The following is an 8,195-nucleotide window of genomic DNA, read 5'->3' as shown; positions in this document are numbered from 1 at the left end:
AAGTGAAAGCCAGTTTGGGGCTGCACCTTCTCCTTGCCGCATGTAAGCCACACCAAACTCCCTGATGCACTCTGTCCTCCCCTTCTCAAAGGAGTAGACGGTGGCATCAGGACACACCTGTGTCCCAGCAGCTGGGTGCCCAGCCGGGAGCAGGAGCAGGGCTGGGGCTGCTCCCAAAGTTGCCCCGCCCCAATGCCAGAGCCGGACATATGCTGAGGGGGGGCTGGATCAGGCTTTATTGTCCAGCTGCATGCCAGGAGTGAGCACAAAATCTACCTGCATTCTCTGCAGCATGCCATCCTGGAGCAGAGCCATTGCCAAAGGAAGCCATGAGCCCGTGCCAAGCCAGTGCCGGAGTGGGATCCTAGCAGCACCTGTGGAAGCCGGGAGAGAGGAGCCCACCTGGAGCAGGTTCGTGCAGGATTAATCATCCCGTGGCTTCCCACCAGGGTCCTGTTGCTTCCAAAAGGCCCCACAGTGTCACTGTGGCCCCTCGGTTCCACCAGGTTCCATAGCGTCACTGTGGTGCCCAGGGTTCCGTCAGCTTCGCCAGCATCCCCACGGTCTGCAGAGCTCCCCGAGCTTCTGTGGTGTCACAGTGGAGGCAGGGTTGCATCAGGTTCCATAGCATCAGCACGGTCTCCAGGGCTCCCAGAGGTTCTGTGGTGTCACAGTGGAGGCAGGGTTGCATCAGGTTCCATAGCATCACCACAGTCTCCAGGGCTCCCTGAGCTTCTGTGGTGTCACAGTGGAGGCAGGGTTGCATCAGGTTCCATAGCATCACCACGGTCTCCAGGGCTCCCCTGAGCTTCTGTGGTGGTGTCACAGAGGAGCCAGGCTTCCTTGTAGTTCCCCAGCATCACAAAGGCTCTCCTGGGAGCCACGGGTCACAAAGCACCGTGGGCTCTGTGCAGCCCCGCTGTGTCACAATGGCCGCTGGCTTCCACGAGCCCCCGCAGTGTCCCAGTGGGCCCCGTAGCTTTAGGAGTGGGTGGCTGGGAGTTGGTGCCAGCGGCTGGGGGAGCAGCAGCAGGGACTGTGTGTGGACAGTGCCATGGCCACTTGTGTGGCCACTGGTGTCTCTGTGCCAGGCACAGCCGTGGTGTGTAACACCGGCTCTGGGTCCTTTGGCTGTGCAGGTGGCAGTCACGGCCTGGAGCAGGGCTGCTCCCGGGGGACAGCCTGGGGCAGGAGGCTGCTGGAGATTCATTCCCCACGCTCCTTGTCATGAGGTGCTCAGAGTGATTGGAAAGGCTGTTGGCAGCAGGCAGTTCTCTGGGTTCAAGCTGTGGAGCTGTCAGCGGGAATGCAAAGGCCAAGCTGGTGAGCCTTTTGTCCTGGTGCCTTTAGTGTGTGAGCAGTCCCTGGTGCCGTTGTCTTTGGATCCTGAGTGTGGGAGAGGCAAGGCTTAGGATGGTGCGTAGAGCTGAGAAGGAAAGTGCCGAGAGCAGCGTGTGTGCTGCTGCTTTGAGGGGTGCAGTTGAAGTTGTAGGCAGCAAGAGCTTTCTCAGCTGGCCCTTTTGTGAGCTCTGCTTTTGCCAGATGACTTCCATCTTACCCTCTTACCATCTTAGCCTCTCATTTTTGCATATCCCAAACCCCCTTCCAAACATCCAGCAGCTGCTTGTAAAGAAGAAGTCCTAGAACAAAAAGCCAGTGCTGCCTTTCATAGCCCCTTTGCTGTCTATGAAGTAGAGGAAAGAAGCTAGTGAGACGCACTTTCTTTCTCAACTCCATAGAGCGCATCCTTCTCTCAAGGTGGCAGAGTCCTTGGCGGAAGTGAAGCATCTGCAGCTGCAGTTCAGACTGAGAGATGTGCCAGGACAGGAAACATTTGCTGACCTTCCCTGTTCCCTGTGCAACATGATTCTCGCATCCCAGTCACTTTCACATACCTTCGGTATCCCTGAGTCCAAGCAGCTAAAGCTCACAGAGACAGAAGTGTCAGGAAGGAAAACGTTCCAAAAGCACCCCCTTCTCTTATCAGCATATAAATTGTGCACAACAGGCTGCGGCACCGAACCTTCCTTCTCAGATAGACATGCCATCACACTTTTCACTCTTGCAGCTCGGTTGAAAAGCTCCAGCAGCTGCTCCCGCAATAGCAAAAGGTTCTAGAAGTGAAAGCCAGTTTGGGGCTGCACCTTCTCCTTGCCGCATGTAAGCCACACCAAACTCCCTGATGCACTCTGTCCTCCCCTTCTCAAAGGAGTAGACGGTGGCATCAGGACACACCTGTGTCCCAGCAGCTGGGTGCCCAGCCGGGAGCAGGAGCAGGGCTGGGGCTGCTCCCAAAGTTGCCCCGCCCCAATGCCAGAGCCGGACATATGCTGAGGGGGGGCTGGATCAGGCTTTATTGTCCAGCTGCATGCCAGGATTGAGCACAAAATCTACCTGCATTCTCTGCAGCATGCCATCCTGGAGCAGAGCCATTGCCAAAGGAAGCCGTGAGCCCGTGCCAAGCCAGTGCCGGAGTGGGATCCTAGCAGCACCTGTGGAAGCCGGGAGAGAGGAGCCCACCTGGAGCAGGTTCGTGCAGGATTAATCATCCCGTGGCTTCCCACCAGGGTCCTGTTGCTTCCAAAAGGCCCCACAGTGTCACTGTGGCCCCTCGGTTCCACCAGGTTCCATAGCGTCACTGTGGTGCCCAGGGTTCCGTCAGCTTCGCCAGCATCCCCACGGTCTGCAGAGCTCCCCGAGCTTCTGTGGTGTCACAGTGGAGGCAGGGTTGCATCAGGTTCCATAGCATCACCACAGTCTCCAGGGCTCCCAGAGGTTCTGTGGTGTCACAGTGGAGGCAGGGTTGCATCAGGTTCCATAGCATCACCACAGTCTCCAGGGCTCCCTGAGCTTCTGTGGTGTCACAGTGGAGGCAGGGTTGCATCAGGTTCCATAGCATCAGCACGGTCTCCAGGGCTCCCAGAGGTTCTGTGGTGTCACAGAGGAGGCAGGGTTGCATCAGGTTCCATAGCATCACCACGGTCTCCAGGGCTCCAAGAGCTTCTGTGGTGTCACAGAGGAGGCAGGGTTGCATCAGGTTCAATAGCATCAGCACGGTCTCCAGGGCTCCCCTGAGCTTCTGTGGTGGTGTCACAGAGGAGCCAGGCTTCCTTGTAGTTCCCCAGCATCACAAAGGCTCTCCTGGGAGCCACGGGTCACAAAGCACCGTGGGCTCTGTGCAGCCCCGCTGTGTCACAATGGCCGCTGGCTTCCACGAGCCCCCGCAGTGTCCCAGTGGGCCCCGTGGCTTTAGGAGTGGGTGGCTGGGAGTTGGTGCCAGCGGCTGGGGGAGCAGCAGCAGGGACTGTGTGTGGACAGTGCCATGGCCACTTGTGTGGCCACTGGTGTCTCTGTGCCAGGCACAGCCGTGGTGTGTAACACCGGCTCTGGGTCCTTTGGCTGTGCAGGTGGCAGTCACGGCCTGGAGCAGGGCTGCTCCCGGGGGACAGCCTGGGGCAGGAGGCTGCTGGAGATTCATTCCCCACACTCCTTGTCATGAGGTGCTCAGAGTGATTGGAAAGGCTGTTGGCAGCAGGCAGTTCTCTGGGTTCAAGCTGTGGAGCTGTCAGCGGGAATGCAAAGGCCAAGCTGGTGAGCCTTTTGTCCTGGTGCCTTTAGTGTGTGAGCAGTCCCTGGTGCCGTTGTCTTTGGATCCTGAGTGTGGGAGAGGCAAGGCTTAGGATGGTGCGTAGAGCTGAGAAGGAAAGTGCCGAGAGCAGCGTGTGTGCTGCTGCTTTGAGGGGTGCAGTTGAAGTTGTAGGCAGCAAGAGCTTTCTCAGCTGGCCCTTTTGTGAGCTCTGCTTTTGCCAGATGACTTCCATCTTACCCTCTTACCATCTTAGCCTCTCATTTTTGCATATCCCAAACCCCCTTCCAAACATCCAGCAGCTGCTTGTAAAGAAGAAGTCCTAGAACAAAAAGCCAGTGCTGCCTTTCATAGCCCCTTTGCTGTCTATGAAGTAGAGGAAAGAAGCTAGTGAGACGCACTTTCTTTCTCAACTCCATAGAGCGCATCCTTCTCTCAAGGTGGCAGAGTCCTTGGCGGAAGTGAAGCATCTGCAGCTGCAGTTCAGACTGAGAGATGTGCCAGGACAGGAAAAATTTGCTGACCTTCCCTGTTCCCTGTGCAACATGATTCTCGCATCCCAGTCACTTTCACATACCTTCGGTATCCCTGAGTCCAAGCAGCTAAAGCTCACAGAGACAGAAGTGTCAGGAAGGAAAACGTTCCAAAAGCACCCCCTTCTCTTATCAGCATATAAATTGTGCACAACAGGCTGCGGCACCGAACCTTCCTTCTCAGATAGACATGCCATCACACTTTTCACTCTTGCAGCTCGGTTGAAAAGCTCCAGCAGCTGCTCCCGCAATAGCAAAAGGTTCTAGAAGTGAAAGCCAGTTTGGGGCTGCACCTTCTCCTTGCCGCATGTAAGCCACACCAAACTCCCTGATGCACTCTGTCCTCCCCTTCTCAAAGGAGTAGACGGTGGCATCAGGACACACCTGTGTCCCAGCAGCTGGGTGCCCAGCCGGGAGCAGGAGCAGGGCTGGGGCTGCTCCCAAAGTTGCCCCGCCCCAATGCCAGAGCCGGACATATGCTGAGGGGGGGCTGGATCAGGCTTTATTGTCCAGCTGCATGCCAGGAGTGAGCACAAAATCTACCTGCATTCTCTGCAGCATGCCATCCTGGAGCAGAGCCATTGCCAAAGGAAGCCGTGAGCCCGTGCCAAGCCAGTGCCGGAGTGGGATCCTAGCAGCACCTGTGGAAGCCGGGAGAGAGGAGCCCACCTGGAGCAGGTTCGTGCAGGATTAATCATCCCGTGGCTTCCCACCAGGGTCCTGTTGCTTCCAAAAGGCCCCACAGTGTCACTGTGGCCCCTCGGTTCCACCAGGTTCCATAGCGTCACTGTGGTGCCCAGGGTTCCGTCAGCTTCGCCAGCATCCCCACGGTCTGCAGAGCTCCCCGAGCTTCTGTGGTGTCACAGTGGAGGCAGGGTTGCATCAGGTTCCATAGCATCAGCACGGTCTCCAGGGCTCCCAGAGGTTCTGTGGTGTCACAGTGGAGGCAGGGTTGCATCAGGTTCCATAGCATCACCACAGTCTCCAGGGCTCCCTGAGCTTCTGTGGTGTCACAGTGGAGGCAGGGTTGCATCAGGTTCCATAGCATCAGCACGGTCTCCAGAGCTCCCAGAGGTTCTGTGGTGTTACAGAGGAGGCAGGGTTGCATCAGGTTCCATAGCATCACCACGGTCTCCAGGGCTCCAAGAGCTTCTGTGGTGTCACAGAGGAGGCAGGGTTGCATCAGGTTCAATAGCATCAGCACGGTCTCCAGGGCTCCCCTGAGCTTCTGTGGTGGTGTCACAGAGGAGCCAGGCTTCCTTGTAGTTCCCCAGCATCACAAAGGCTCTCCTGGGAGCCACGGGTCACAAAGCACCGTGGGCTCTGTGCAGCCCCGCTGTGTCACAATGGCCGCTGGCTTCCACGAGCCCCCGCAATGTCCCAGTGGGCCCCGTGGCTTTAGGAGTGGGTGGCTGGGAGTTGGTGCCAGCGGCTGGGGGAGCAGCAGCAGGGACTGTGTGTGGACAGTGCCATGGCCACTTGTGTGGCCACTGGTGTCTCTGTGCCAGGCACAGCCGTGGTGTGTAACACCGGCTCTGGGTCCTTTGGCTGTGCAGGTGGCAGTCACGGCCTGGAGCAGGGCTGCTCCCGGGGGACAGCCTGGGGCAGGAGGCTGCTGGAGATTCATTCCCCACACTCCTTGTCATGAGGTGCTCAGAGTGATTGGAAAGGCTGTTGGCAGCAGGCAGTTCTCTGGGTTCAAGCTGTGGAGCTGTCAGCGGGAATGCAAAGGCCAAGCTGGTGAGCCTTTTGTCCTGGTGCCTTTAGTGTGTGAGCAGTCCCTGGTGCCGTTGTCTTTGGATCCTGAGTGTGGGAGAGGCAAGGCTTAGGATGGTGCGTAGAGCTGAGAAGGAAAGTGCCGAGAGCAGCGTGTGTGCTGCTGCTTTGAGGGGTGCAGTTGAAGTTGTAGGCAGCAAGAGCTTTCTCAGCTGGCCCTTTTGTGAGCTCTGCTTTTGCCAGATGACTTCCATCTTACCCTCTTACCATCTTAGCCTCTCATTTTTGCATATCCCAAACCCCCTTCCAAACATCCAGCAGCTGCTTGTAAAGAAGAAGTCCTAGAACAAAAAGCCAGTGCTGCCTTTCATAGCCCCTTTGCTGTCTATGAAGTAGAGGAAAGAAGCTAGTGAGACGCACTTTCTTTCTCAACTCCATAGAGCGCATCCTTCTCTCAAGGTGGCAGAGTCCTTGGCGGAAGTGAAGCATCTGCAGCTGCAGTTCAGACTGAGAGATGTGCCAGGACAGGAAACATTTGCTGACCTTCCCTGTTCCCTGTGCAACATGATTCTCGCATCCCAGTCACTTTCACATACCTTCGGTACCCCTGAGTCCAAGCAGCTAAAGCTCACAGAGACAGAAGTGTCAGGAAGGAAAACGTTGCAAAAGCACCCCCTTCTCTTATCAGCATATAAATTGTGCACAACAGGCTGCGGCACCGAACCTTCCTTCTCAGATAGACATGCCATCACACTTTTCACTCTTGCAGCTCGGTTGAAAAGCTCCAGCAGCTGCTCCCGCAATAGCAAAAGGTTCTAGAAGTGAAAGCCAGTTTGGGGCTGCACCTTCTCCTTGCCGCATGTAAGCCACACCAAACTCCCTGATGCACTCTGTCCTCCCCTTCTCAAAGGAGTAGACGGTGGCATCAGGACACACCTGTGTCCCAGCAGCTGGGTGCCCAGCCGGGAGCAGGAGCAGGGCTGGGGCTGCTCCCAAAGTTGCCCCGCCCCAATGCCAGAGCCGGACATATGCTGAGGGGGGGCTGGATCAGGCTTTATTGTCCAGCTGCATGCCAGGAGTGAGCACAAAATCTACCTGCATTCTCTGCAGCATGCCATCCTGGAGCAGAGCCATTGCCAAAGGAAGCCGTGAGCCCGTGCCAAGCCAGTGCCGGAGTGGGATCCTAGCAGCACCTGTGGAAGCCGGGAGAGAGGAGCCCACCTGGAGCAGGTTCGTGCAGGATTAATCATCCCGTGGCTTCCCACCAGGGTCCTGTTGCTTCCAAAAGGCCCCACAGTGTCACTGTGGCCCCTCGGTTCCACCAGGTTCCATAGCGTCACTGTGGTGTCCAGGGTTCCGTCAGCTTCGCCAGCATCCCCACGGTCTGCAGAGCTCCCCGAGCTTCTGTGGTGTCACAGTGGAGGCAGGGTTGCATCAGGTTCCATAGCATCAGCACGGTCTCCAGGGCTCCCAGAGGTTCTGTGGTGTCACAGTGGAGGCAGGGTTGCATCAGGTTCCATAGCATCACCACAGTCTCCAGGGCTCCCTGAGCTTCTGTGGTGTCACAGTGGAGGCAGGGTTGCATCAGGTTCCATAGCATCAGCACGGTCTCCAGAGCTCCCAGAGGTTCTGTGGTGTTACAGAGGAGGCAGGGTTGCATCAGGTTCCATAGCATCACCACGGTCTCCAGGGCTCCAAGAGCTTCTGTGGTGTCACAGAGGAGGCAGGGTTGCATCAGGTTCAATAGCATCAGCACAGTCTCAAGGGCTCCCCTGAGCTTCTGTGGTGGTGTCACAGAGGAGCCAGGCTTCCTTGTAGTTCCCCAGCATCACAAAGGCTCTCCTGGGAGCCACGGGTCACAAAGCACCGTGGGCTCTGTGCAGCCCCGCTGTGTCACAATGGCCGCTGGCTTCCACGAGCCCCCGCAGTGTCCCAGTGGGCCCCGTGGCTTTAGGAGTGGGTGGCTGGGAGTTGGTGCCAGCGGCTGGGGGAGCAGCAGCAGGGACTGTGTGTGGACAGTGCCATGGCCACTTGTGTGGCCACTGGTGTCTCTGTGCCAGGCACAGCCGTGGTGTGTAACACCGGCTCTGGGTCCTTTGGCTGTGCAGGTGGCAGTCACGGCCTGGAGCAGGGCTGCTCCCGGGGGACAGCCTGGGGCAGGAGGCTGCTGGAGATTCATTCCCCACACTCCTTGTCATGAGGTGCTCAGAGTGATTGGAAAGGCTGTTGGCAGCAGGCAGTTCTCTGGGTTCAAGCTGTGGAGCTGTCAGCGGGAATGCAAAGGCCAAGCTGGTGAGCCTTTTGTCCTGGTGCCTTTAGTGTGTGAGCAGTCCCTGGTGCCGTTGTCTTTGGATCCTGAG

The sequence above is a fragment of the Aphelocoma coerulescens genome, unplaced genomic scaffold, assembly GCF_041296385.1.
Source record: "Aphelocoma coerulescens isolate FSJ_1873_10779 unplaced genomic scaffold, UR_Acoe_1.0 HiC_scaffold_190, whole genome shotgun sequence".
In the NCBI taxonomy this organism is placed as follows: Eukaryota; Metazoa; Chordata; class Aves; order Passeriformes; family Corvidae; genus Aphelocoma; species Aphelocoma coerulescens.
The sequence above is the reverse complement of the archived record's forward strand: the minus strand, read 5'-3'. Positions refer to the sequence as shown.